The sequence below is a fragment of the Oncorhynchus nerka genome, linkage group LG23 (assembly GCF_034236695.1).
Source record: "Oncorhynchus nerka isolate Pitt River linkage group LG23, Oner_Uvic_2.0, whole genome shotgun sequence".
NCBI lineage: Eukaryota > Metazoa > Chordata > Actinopteri > Salmoniformes > Salmonidae > Oncorhynchus > Oncorhynchus nerka.
Window position 1 is genome coordinate 38,594,134 of NC_088418.1, and position 8,576 is coordinate 38,602,709.

Consider the following 8,576-nt stretch of genomic DNA (forward strand, 5'->3'; position numbering starts at 1 on the left):
GAAGGATGAAATAGTATGAATAAATTCATCAAAATAAAGGTTTTAATGAAAATATGTCAATCATTATTTGAATATGTTGGCAACCCGTTGTATAAAAGTGATAATGCCGGTGTTGGAGGTGTCAATATATCCTCCAAATACTGGCTTCTCTGGCATTATCACTTAAATAATATGAAATTGTCAATCTGTTATGTTCCAAATGGCATCCTACTCCCTTTATAGTGCACTACTTTAGAAAAAGTTATAGTGCACAATGTTGGAAATAGGGTATTTCTCTGAGTCTCTAGGGGTTTAGTTCACCGGGGCAAAAATGTCAGATTAACACATTTCCAGTTAGCCTACTTCATGGATCATCCCAGACATTCATCTTAACAGAGACATACACAGTGACATTGACATTTCACTAATATTTTCTGTCAATATCACGATGCAAGTGTCTGTTTTGTCTCTGTCTTTCTGTCTGTCTGCATGCCTGTCTATCTGCCTGTCTTCTGACAGTGTCACAGTAACACAGAGAGCGGCGGAGGAAGATAAAGATGAGGGGAGAGAAAGAAAGATGGACCATATGGCCTGACATGGCATGTTGCTTCATCCTGTGCTGCCAAGCCAACTTCGGGAGAGAGAGAATGAGAGAAAGGACAGAGAAAGAGAATAACAGGAGGACAGAGGGTGATATTCAGAGCAGGGACAGAGAAAGAGAATAACAGGAGGACAGAGGGTGATATTCAGAGCAGGGACAGAGAAAGAGAGTAACAGGAGGACAGAGAGTGACGCACGCACGGACAGACGGCAAAGGAAACCAGAAAACACACCTCTTTTAACAGTGACATCATAATGAGTAATAGGACACACCTGAGTGTCATTAATGTCTCTAGGACGGTCTCTGCTACCCTCTGGTGACAGGTGACAGTCTGAGCGTCCAAGGAGAGGTTGTCCTCTCGACAGGCCAGTTCCGTCTGGACCTCCTCACGCAGTCCTCTTCTGAATATCGCATGAAGCGCCGGCTCATTCCATCCACTTAATGCTGCAACTGTCCAAAAGGTGACCGCGTACTCAGCTGTAGTGTGGTCCTCCTGCTGTAGTTGGAGTAGGCGCTCACCCCTCTCTGCCCTCCGGTGGATGATCGAAGATACCTCTGAACAGAGCCATGAACCCCTCATACGAATCCAGCTCCTCCTCTCCCAGATGGCCGTGGCACATTCCGACGACCGCCCAGTCAGCAGAGAAATAACCATGGCAACCTTGGACCTCTCGATGGTTGAGGCTCCCATCTGGTGGGCAAAGTAGATGGAGCACTGTAGTAGGAAGCCACGGTATTTAGATGGGGTGCTGTCACATTTATCTGGGAGGGACAAACACTTACCTAAGCAGGTTGTTGAATGGGCTGGTGTGCTGGATCGCTGGGTCGACTGGTGGTGGAGTATCCTCCTCTAGTTCAAGTCAACGCCTCTCAGGTATGTTCATCCCCAGGTGCGCCATCTGGTCATGGTGTTGACTAAGTAGGCATCCCTGTTCATTGACCATCAGGAGTTCTGATTTCCTGCTGTTTCCATTTGTTGAGGCAGTATTCTGTAACGTAATGATTGATGCCAGGTAATGATTGATGCCAGGTGCTCATGATGACGGTTGCCAGGACCAGTGGTTAGTAAACCGGCAACTGCGAACGCCGGAGGGGAGGAGTGGGAGTAGACGTGACAAGACTGCTGCGACACCCGGGAGGCCCTGCCGTGATTTTCTTATATACCGTATGACTTTACTTGCATAAAAACCTTGATTAAAACATGCGAGAGTAAAGTCATACTGTATAAAAAAAGTAATGACAGCTGTGATGGAAACAGGAAGTTTCAAGAAATGATGACATGGTGTGTTGTCCTCCCACTACTTTTATTATTATTTTTTTTTAATTTCACCTTTATTTAACCAGGTAGGCTAGTTGAGAACAAGTTCTCATTTGCAACTGCGTCCTGGCCAAGATAAAGCATAGCAGTGTGAACAGACAACACAGAGTTACACATGGAGTAAACAATTAACAAGTCAATAACACAGTAGAAAAAAAAGAAAAAAAGCGTCTATATACATTGTGTGCAAAAGGCATGAGGAGGTAGGCGAATAATTACAATTTTGCAGATTAACACTGGAGTGATAAATGATCAGATGGTCAAGTACAGGTAGAGATATAGGTGTGCAAAAGAGCAGAAAAGTAAATTAATAAAAACAGTATGGGGATGAGGTAGGTAAATTGGGTGGGCTATTTACCGATAGACTATGTACAGCTGCAGCGATCGGTTAGCTGCTCAGATAGCAGATGTTTGAAGTTGGTGAGGGAGATAAATGTCTCCAACTTCAGCGATTTTTGCAAATCGTTCCAGTCACAGGCAGCAGAGAACTGGAACGAAAGGCGGCCAAATGAGGTGTTGGCTTTGGGGATGATCAGTGAGATACACCTGCTGGAGCCGACAGTGATGGCCGCCTCGCTTCGCGTTCCTAGGAAACTATGCAGTTTTTTGTTTTTTTACGTGTTATTTCTTACATTAGTACCCCAGGTCATCTTATGTTTCATTACATACAGTCGAGAAGAACTACTGAATATAAGATCAGCGTCAACTCACCATGAATATGTTTTTCGCGACGCGGATCCTGTGTTCTGCCTTACAAACAGGACAACGGAATGGATCGCATGCAGCGACCCAAAAAAACAACTCAGAAAAAGAGGGAAACGAGGCGGTCTTCTGGTCAGACTCCGGAGACGGGCACACCGTGCACCACTCCCTAGCATTCTTCGTGCCAATGTCCAGTCTCTTGACAACAAGGTTGATGAAATCCGAGCAAGGGTAGCATTCCAGAGGGACATCAGAGACTGTAACGTTCTGTGCTTCACGGAAACATGGCTCACTGGAGAGACGCTATCCGAAGCGGTGCAGCCAACGGGTTTCTCCACGCATCGCGCCGACAGAAACAGACACCTTTCTGGTAAGAAGAGGGGCGGGGGCGTATGCCTTATGGCTAACGAGACATGGTGTGATGAAAGAAACATACAGGAACTCAAATCCTTCTGTTCACCTGATTTAGAATTCCTCACAATCAAATGTAGACCGCATTATCTACCAAGAGAATTCTCTTCGATTATAATCACAGCCGTATATATCCCCCCCCAAGCAGACACATCGATGGCTCTGAACGAACTTTATTTAACTCTTTGCAAACTGGAAACCATTTATCCGGAGGCTGCATTCATTGTAGCTGGGGATTTTAACAAGGCTAATCTGAAAACAAGACTCCCTAAATTTTATCAGCATATCGATTACGCAACCAGGGGTGGAAAAACCTTGGATCATTGTTACTCTAACTTCCGCAACGCATATAAGGCCCTGCCCCGCCCCCCTTTCGGAAAAGCTGACCACTACTCCATTTTGTTGATCCCTGCCTACAGACAGAAACTAAAACTAGAGGCTCCCACGCTGAGGTCTGTCCAACGCTGGTCCGACCAAGCTGACTCCACACTCCAAGACTGCTTCCATCACGTGGACTGGGATATGTTTCGTATTGCGTCAGATAACAACATTGACGAATACGCTGATTCGGTGTGCGAGTTCATTAGAACGTGCGTTGAAGATGTCGTTCCCATAGCAACGATTAAAACATTCCCTAACCAGAAACCGTGGATTGATGGCAGCATTCGCGTGAAACTGAAAGCGCGAACCACTGCTTTTAATCAGGGCAAGGTGTCTGGTAACACGACCGAATACAAACAGTGCAGCTATTCCCTCCGCAAGGCTATCAAACAAGCTAAGCGTCAGTACAGAGACAAAGTAGAATCTCAATTCAATGGCTCAGACACAAGAGGCATGTGGCAGGGTCTACAGTCAATCACGGACTACAGGAAGAAATCCAGCCCAGTCACGGACCAGGATGTCTTGCTCCCAGGCAGATTAAATAACTTTTTTGCCCGCTTTGAGGACAATACAGTGCAACTGACACGGCCTGCAACGAAAACATGCGGTCTCTCCTTCACTGCAGCCGAGGTGAGTAAGACATTTAAACGTGTTAACCCTCGCAAGGCTGCAGGCCCAGACGGCATCCCCAGCCGCGCCCTCAGAGCATGCGCAGACCAGCTGGCCGGTGTGTTTACGGACATATTCAATCAATCCCTATACCAGTCTGCTGTTCCCACATGCTTCAAGAGGGCCACCATTGTTCCTGTTCCCAAGAAAGCTAAGGTAACTGAGCTAAACGACTACCGCCCGTAGCACTCACTTCCGTCATCATGAAGTGCTTTGAGAGACTAGTCAAGGACCATATCACCTCCACCCTACCTGACACCCTAGACCCACTCCAATTTGCTTACCGCCCAAATAGGTCCACAGACGATGCAATCTCAACCACACTGCACACTGCCCTAACCCATCTGGACAAGAGGAATACCTATGTGAGAATGCTGTTCATCGACTACAGCTCGGCATTCAACACCATAGTACCCTCGTCATCAAGCTCGAGACCCTGGGTCTCGACCCCGCCCTGTGCAACTGGGTACTGGACTTCCTGACGGGCCGCCCACAGGTGGTGAGGGTAGGCAACAACATCTCCTCCCGCTGATCCTCAACACTGGGGCCCCACAAGGGTGCGTTCTGAGCCCTCTCCTGTACTCCCTGTTCACCCACGACTGCATGGCCACGCACGCCTCCAACTCAATCATCAAGTTTGCGGACGACACAACAGTGGTAGGCTTGATTACCAACAACGACGAGACGGCCTACAGGGAGGAGGTGAGGGCCCTCGGAGTGTGGTGTCAGGAAAATAGCCTCACACTCAACGTCAACAAAACTAAGGAGATGATTGTGGACTTCAGGAAACAGCAGAGGGAACACCCCCCTATCCACATCGATGGAACAGTAGTGGAGAGGGTAGCAAGTTTTAAGTTCCTCGGTATACACATCACAGACAAACTGAATTGGTCCACTCACACAGACAGCATCGTGAAGAAGGCGCAGCAGCGCCTCTTCAACCTCAGGAGGCTGAAGAAATTTGGCTTGTCACCAAAAGCACTCACAAACTTCTACAGATGCACAATCGAGAGCATCCTGGCGGGCTGTATCACCGCCTGGTACGGCAACTGCTCCGCCCTCAACCGTAAGGCTCTCCAGAGGGTAGTGAGGTCTGCACAACGCATCACCGGGGGCAAACTACCTGCCCTCCAGGACACCTACACCACCCGATGTTACAGGAAGGCCATAAAGATCATCAAGGACATCAACCACCCGAGCCACTGCCTGTTCACCCCGCTATCATCCAGAAGGCGAGGTCAGTACAGGTGCATCAAAGCTGGGACCGAGAGACTGAAAAACAGCTTCTATCTCAAGGCCATCAGACTGTTAAACAGCCACCACTAACATTGAGTGGCTGCTGCCAACACACTGACACTGACTCAACTCCAGCCACTTTAATAATGGGAATTGATGGGAAATGATGTAAATATATCACTAGCCACTTTAAACAATGCTACCTTATATAATGTTACTTACCCTACATTATTCATCTCATATGCATACGTATATACTGTACTCTATATCATCGACTGCAGCCTTATGTAATACATGTATCACTAGCCACTTTAACTATGCCACTTTGTTTACATACTCATCTCATATGTATATACTGTACTCGATACCATCTACTGTATCTTGCCTATGCTGCTCTGTACCATCACTCATTCATATATCCTTATGTACATATTCTTTATCCCATTACACTGTGTATAAGACAGTAGTTTAGGAATTGTTAGTTAGATTACTTGTTGGTTATTACTGCATTGTCGGAACTAGAAGCACAAGCATTTCGCTACACTCGCATTAAGATCTGCTAACCATGTGTATGTGACAAATAAAATTTGATTTGATTTGATTGATTTGATTGTTGCCATTGTGACCAGTGAACTGAGATAAGGCGGAGCTTTACCTAGCATGGACTTGTAGATGGCCTGGAGCCAGTGGGTCTGGCGACGAATATGTAGCGAGGGCCAGCCGACTAGAGCATACAGGTCGCAGTGGTGGGTGGTATAAGGTGCTTTAGTGACAAAACGGATGGCACTGTGATAAACTGCATCCAGTTTGCTGAGTAGAGTGTTGGAAGCTATTTTGTAGATGACATCGCGAAGTCGAGGATCGGTAGGATAGTCAGTTTTACTAGGGTAAGTTTGGCGGCGTGAGTGAAGGAGGCTTTGTTGCGGAATAGAAAGCCGACTCTAGATTTGATTTTAGATTGGAGATGTTTGATATGAGTCTGGAAGGAGAGTTTACAGTCCAGCCAGACACCTAGGTACTTATAGATGTCCACATATTCAAGGTCGGAACCATCCAGGGTGGTGATGCTAGTCGGGCGTGCGGGTGCAGGCAGCGAACGGTTGAAAAGCATGCATTTGGTTTTACTAGCGTTTAAGAGCAGTTGGAGGCCACGGAAGGAGTGTTGTATGGCATTGAAGCTCGTTTGGAGGTTAGATAGCACAGTGTCCAAGGACGGGCCGGAAGTATACAGAATGGTGTCGTCTGCGTAGAGGTGGATCAGGGAATCGCCCACAGAAAGAGCAACATCATTGATATATACAGAGAAAAGAGTCGGCCCGAGAATTGAACCCTGTGGCACCCCCATAGAGACTGCCACAGGACCGGACAGCATGCCCTCTGATTTGACACACTGAACTCTGTCTGCAAAGTAGTTGGTGAACCAGGCAAGGCAGTCATCAGAAAAACCTTGGCTACTGAGTCTGCCGATAAGAATATGGTGATTGACAGAGTCGAAAGCCTTGGCAAGGTCGATGAAGACGGCTGCACAGTACTGTCTTTTATCGATGGCAGTTATGATATCGTTTAGTACCTTGAGCGTGGCTGAGGTGCACCCGTGACCGGCTCGGAAACCAGATTGCACAGCGGAGAAGGTACGGTGGGATTCGAGATGGTCAGTGACCTGTTTGTTGACTTGGCTTTTGAAGACCTTAGATAGGCAGGGCAGGATGGATATAGGCCTGTAACAGTTTGGGTCCAGAGTGTCTCCCCCTTTGAAGAGGGGGATGACTGCGGCAGCTTTCCAATCTTTGGGGATCTCAGACGATATGAAAGAGAGGTTGAACAGGCTGGTAATAGGGGTTGCGACAATGGCGGCGGACAGTTTCAGAAATAGAGGGTCCAGATTGTCAAGCCCAGCTGATTTGTACGGGTCCAGGTTTTGCAGCTCTTTCAGAACATCTGCTATTTGGATTTGGGTAAAGGAGAACCTGGAGAGGCTTGGGCGAGTAGCTGCGGGGGGGGCGGAGCTGTTGGCCGAGGTTGGAGTAGCCAGGCGGAAGGCATGGCCAGCCGTTGAGAAATGCTTGTTGAAGTTTTCGATAAGCCTCAGTGCAGTGGGCAGCTGGGAGGAGGTGCTCTTGTTCTCCATGGACTTCACAGTGTCCCAGAACTTTTTGGAGTTGGAGCTACAGGATGCAAATTTCTGCCTGAAGAAGTTGGCCTTAGCTTTCCTGACTGACTGCGTGTATTGGTTCCTGACTTCCCTGAACAGTTGCATATCGCGGGGACTATTCGATGCTATTGCAGTCCGCCACAGGATGTTTTTGTGCTGGTCGAGGGCAGTCAGGTCTGGAGTGAACCAAGGGCTATATCTGTTCTTAGTTCTGCATTTTTTGAACAGAGCATGCTTATCTAAAATGGTGAGGAAGTTACTTTTGAAGAATGACCAGGCATCGATTACGCAACCAGGGGTGGAAAAACCTTGGATCATTGTTACTCTAACTTCCGCAACGCATATAAGGCCCTGCCCCGCCCCCCTTTCGGAAAAGCTGACCACTACTCCATTTTGTTGATCCCTGCCTACAGACAGAAACTAAAACTAGAGGCTCCCACGCTGAGGTCTGTCCAACGCTGGTCCGACCAAGCTGACTCCACACTCCAAGACTGCTTCCATCACGTGGACTGGGATATGTTTCGTATTGCGTCAGATAACAACATTGACGAATACGCTGATTCGGTGTGCGAGTTCATTAGAACGTGCGTTGAAGATGTCGTTCCCATAGCAACGATTAAAACATTCCCTAACCAGAAACCGTGGATTGATGGCAGCATTCGCGTGAAACTGAAAGCGCGAACCACTGCTTTTAATCAGGGCAAGGTGTCTGGTAACACGACCGAATACAAACAGTGCAGCTATTCCCTCCGCAAGGCTATCAAACAAGCTAAGCGTCAGTACAGAGACAAAGTAGAATCTCAATTCAATGGCTCAGACACAAGAGGCATGTGGCAGGGTCTACAGTCAATCACGGACTACAGGAAGAAATCCAGCCCAGTCACGGACCAGGATGTCTTGCTCCCAGGCAGATTAAATAACTTTTTTGCCCGCTTTGAGGACAATACAGTGCAACTGACACGGCCTGCAACGAAAACATGCGGTCTCTCCTTCACTGCAGCCGAGGTGAGTAAGACATTTAAACGTGTTAACCCTCGCAAGGCTGCAGGCCCAGACGGCATCCCCAGCCGCGCCCTCAGAGCATGCGCAGACCAGCTGGCCGGTGTGTTTACGGACATATTCAATCA